A 5,126-nucleotide genomic window follows, 5' to 3' on the forward strand; every position below is an offset into this window, starting at 1 on the left:
CACAATGCAGTGGGCTGTCACCAATCCGTTTATAGGACACATACAGGGCAACTCTTAGCCTGGTGAACCAGCGCCACCCGCTGGACGGCAAAATGTTTTGTCTACGGGTGGGTCTGGCCTCGCATAATGATTCAATGAAGCCAGAATGCCATGAATCTGGCAAACCAATTACAACGCAAAGATGTGTTTTGAATCAAAGCGGGCAGGGTTTTGAGGGAAGGTTGTTCTCATCAACAATCTTTGGATGTATTATGCATCGAGGCCAGACTAAATTAAACATCCACATTTAGTCTGGTTTATCAGGCTAGACTATTCTGTCTCTTTACCGGGTGATGCACAAACAGCCCGTTTTAATGTTAGCGACCTCCCAGTAGCTACACAGCCTGTGGCTAATGCTAACCGGTTACCGGAGAGAATGGCCGGTGAATGGAATGACATCCCCAGTGCCCAATCACGCCCCAGCGGTCTCCCAAACGTAGCGACTACCCCCACCAACACAACCACTTTCCCCTCACACCCAAATCCCCCAGCGAGTTTCTGTAGACCCCAGACTTTCCCCGTTTATTCCGAAGCCATGCAACCCTTCCCATTGCATTCCACTATAATGCCAGTGACAGATCTTCACTGTGTAGCAGCTCCCCAGCCCCAGTTATTCACCAACACTCATTTGTCTGATCCCCACTCTTCCCTCTCTTCTTGCACTGTCACTCCAGTGTCTGGCCAGCACTGGGGGACGTCTGCATCTGTCACCCCTACCCCCTCCACACCACATGCTTGCGTGCACAAGAGAAGTGTACCCCTGGGCAGATATGACGGCACCTCCTCTTACGAAGCCTTTAAGAAGAAGTTTGAACTGATGGCAAAATGTAATGGGTGGACTGAAGAAGAGGAAGTTGGGTATTTAGCTGCATCTTTAGAGGGGGACTCTCTACAGATATTTTTAGATGTGGAAGGAATTCAGGTGACCCGTGCAGACCAATTACACCTTGCACTGTCACGCCGGTTTGGTGATACCAACTCTACACTTTCCCGCCGGCAGCAGTTTCAGGACCGTGTGCGCGGAGTGAAGGAGCCATTGGGAGTGTTTATGGCTGACCTGCAATATCTGGCACAGTGCAGTTACCCCACTTTTAGTGTTGAGGTCCGAAACGCTCTCACTTTAGACTCCTTCATCCGAGGCCTTACCCCAGATACACTGCGACAGCAACTCCGCCTTATGCAGCCCTCTACCCTCGAACAGGCACTGCAGCAGTCACTTTCCATTGAGGGGATTTTTAATGAGAAGCCCAATACCCCCCAAAAGAGTTGGAATGGTCACCCGCGTAGTTTTGCTGTGTACCCCACCGAGAGAGCTGCCCTGCCACCTGCTGCTGAGCCCAAGACCATGGAGCCCGATGCTGTGATTTGCTGGCGCTGTGGTGAGCGTGGCCATCTGCGTCGTCACTGCACCAAGCCGGATACTGCCCCCCGACCGCAGGGAAACGACAACAGGCCAGAGTAGGAGACGCCTCTGGCCCAGGTGTTATAGAGTCTCCCCTTAGAGTTTCCCCCTCCCCTCCATGCCCGGTAGAGTGCTGTCGGGTGCCAGTTAGTGTAGATGGACATCCCATTATGGCCTTGATTGACACTGGCTCCACTGTCACCATAGTTCACCCAGCACTGTTAGTCAACCGAGACATTCAGCCCAGTCATGTCCCCTTAACCACTGTCACCGGTGAGCAAGCCCCAATGGTTGGTCGATGCGAGGTCGAAATCCAGATTGCCAGTTGTGCGGTGGTGTTCACCGTCTGGGTCGCCGACATGCCTGAGCGATGCCTGCTGGGGATGGATTTCCTGCGCGAAGGGGCCGCCGTCATTGACCTGAACAGCGCATGTCTCCAGCTCTCTGGATTGCCCGCAGTGCCCCTGTCTTTCAGCCCCACACCTGCCATCCCGCCATCATGTCGGCTTACTCCACGTCGCCGACCAGCAGCCGACGACAGTGCCAACGACAGTGCCCCCCTTAACCCCTCCAGTGCATCCTTCCCGAAGCCAGCAGCCATCCGTAACAGTTAACCCAAAGGCAGTGACAGCGGTCAGCAGTCTGCCCATGCTGGAGCAGGTGGTGCAGCAGTTGTGGCTGGACAATAGCGAGGGCCTGGATGAGTCACAGAAGCTGTGGGCTGTCCTGGAGCGCCACCACGCCGCCTTCGCTGCCTCCCCAAGTGACGTCGGGCTGACCCAGCTAGTGCAGCACAACATTAACACTGGTGATGCCAGGCCGATTCGCCAGCGTGCACGACGCCTAGCCTATGCCCGGAGGCTGGCTGCAGAACAGTGCCTGGAGGAGATGAAGGAGGCAGACGTTATTGAGCCCTCATAGAGACCCCTGGACTTCCCCGGTCGTCCTCGTCCCCAAGAAAGATGGCAAGTGGAGGTTCTGCCCCGATTTCAGAAGGGTCAACGAGGTCACCGTCAAGAACTCCTACCCCCTGCCCCGGATAGATGAGTCCCTCGACCAAGTCGCCGGCTCTCGGTGGTTTTCTTCCTTGGACCTGCAGTCAGGCTACTGGCAGGTGCCCCTGAGCGATGACGCCAAACCCAAGACTGCCTTTACCACCGGCTCTGGGCTATGGCAATTCAAGACCATGCCATTCTGTCTGTGTAACGCTCTGGCCACCTTCGAGCGTCTGATGGAGCTAGTGTTGCAGAGGGTGCCGAAAGAAGTCTTCTTAGTGTACCTGGACGACCTTCTGGTCCATGGGAAGGACTTCGAGTCAGCGCTTCACAATCTCGACGTGGTCATCTCCCGGATAGCTGAAGCTGGCCTCAAGCTGCACCCGGACAAGTGCAAGCTCATGCAGCAAACTGTCACCTTCCTTGGACATCAGGTGAGCGCAGAGGGTGTCGCCACGGAGGGCAGGAAGACAGAGGCTGTGCGTGACTGGCCCACCCCCTGCAACTTGAGACAGTTGAGGTCTTTCCTTGGGCTTACCTCCTACTACCGGAAGTTCGTCCCAGGCTTCGCTACTCTGGCCGCCCCACTCCATCAGCTGTCGCGGAAAGAACAGAGGTTTCACTGTGTGATGGAGTGACCATCACTAGGGTTGTGGGTGTGTTCTGACTAACATGCCAACGAGCCTGGCTCTTTGGTGTAGCGGTCAGAGCCCCGGTTTACTACCCCAGAAGGTCTGGGTTCAAGTCCCAGCTGGGCAACTCTACTCCCCTTCGCTACAAATAGTGTCAGAAGTGGGATGGTACCGTGAGGCCATCGGAAGCGTACCCATGGTGTGTGAGCCGTAATTCCATGTGAGGGACCCCCAGGATTGGTGACCCCCGTGTGAGGGACCTCAGTGATAGGTGAAGCATTGATGATGGGGCACACTGGATGGGAGAAGCATGATGGGCAGTTGCGTGAGGGACACCATGAGTGTGTGAAGCGCACGGGTACGCTTCCCGAAGGAGTGACCATCACTAGGGTTGTGGGTGTGTTCTGACTAACATGCCAACAAACCTGGCTCTTTGGTGTAGCGGCCAGAGCCCCGGTTTACTACCCCAGAAGGTCTGGGTTCAAGTCCCAGCTGGGCAACTCTACTCCCCTTCGCTACACACTGGGGCCCGGAACAACAGCAGGCTTTCGACGCGCTGAAACTGGTCCTCTGCCATGCCCCCATCCTCGCTGCCCCAGACCCAAAGCTCCCCTTCATCCTAGACACCGATGCCAGTAACGTGGGCCTGGGAGCAGTCCTCTCACAAGAGACAGCAGAGGGAGAGAGAGTCATCGAGTACTGCAGTAGGACATTCAATCGGGCAGAGCGCAACTACTGTGTTACTCGAAGAGAACTGCTGGCTGTTGTGGAGGCTGTGCAACATTTCAGGCACTACCTGTGTGGCCTCCCATTTGTGGTACGCACCGATCACGCTTCCCTGCACTGGCTGCTGTCTTTCCGAGAGCCTGAGGGACAGGTGGCCCGCTGGATTGAACAGCTGCAGGTGTTCCAGTTCTCCATACAGCACAGGAAAGGGGAGAGCCACAAAAACGCAGACAGCTTGTCCAGGCGTAGCTGCCCACTATCCTGCCCACAATGTGCACGGCTCTCCAGCGGTGAAGAGGGCGTGGTAGCCGAAGACCTGGGGGAGGAACCACTCACAGTTGAGTGCAGAGCCATCCTACCTGACTCCAACCTAACCTGAGCTGCAGAACAACGGAGGGATCCAGAGCTCCTCGTTATTATAGGCTGGCTGGAGTCGGGGCGACGGCCACCTTGGGAGAATGCGGCTGCACATGGCCTCACAGTGCGAGCTCTCTGGTCCATGCAAGACAGGCTGACTCTGACGAAGCCTCTCTGTCTAATTGTCTGCAATCTTGTCCTGGTGTTGGGGGGTGGGGTCAATTACCTGCAATGAGATGAGACCAATTTAGCCAAACCAAGTGGGATCACCTGTGAATGTCAAGTCTTGAAATGTGTGTCTCTCTCTTGCTATCATTTGACTCTGAAGAAGGTGTAGCAACACCGAAACGTTGGTCGGGTGTGTGCACAAAATAAAGTCTTGAAAACTAAGCTGCAGTGTGCTCCAGCTTCTCCTTTCCAGCTATGCCAGTGACTTACTGGCAGTGTTGCCAGATGAGGCTGATGATTTCCAGCCCAAAAAATACTCAAAACCCGCCTGGAAGCACTAAATCCCGCCCAATTCTATTGATGTTGATGGGAAAGATTGGGTGAGTTTTCCTGTAAAATGCCATTTTTACCCGCAGACGGCCATCCCAAGCAGCCCAATTGGGTGGGAAACAGCTCAATCTGGCAACACTGCTTATTGGAGCCTCAATGCCAGTGATTTCAAAAGCACTGGGACACTGATCTGTGATAGGTCTGTTAGAGCATTAGGTCCAACCCCCTATGGGCGGGGTTGAAAAGGTGGGGAAAAGGCTTGTAGTCTCAACAGAAATCCACCTCTCTTACACTTCCTCTGTCGATGATGCAAAATGACCATCTCAGGGGGAATTGAGAGATTTTTGCAAGACCATTCAAAAGTATGACTGGGTGTCTAGCAATGGAAAGCCTAATGCAAAATGGGTGGAGTGTCCCTTTAAGCTTCTTGGCTGGGATGTATGGGTATATGGCCAGAGAACGTCTTCTTATAGGGAG

Source organism: Engraulis encrasicolus, chromosome 17 (genome assembly GCF_034702125.1).
Source record: "Engraulis encrasicolus isolate BLACKSEA-1 chromosome 17, IST_EnEncr_1.0, whole genome shotgun sequence".
Lineage (NCBI taxonomy): Eukaryota > Metazoa > Chordata > Actinopteri > Clupeiformes > Engraulidae > Engraulis > Engraulis encrasicolus.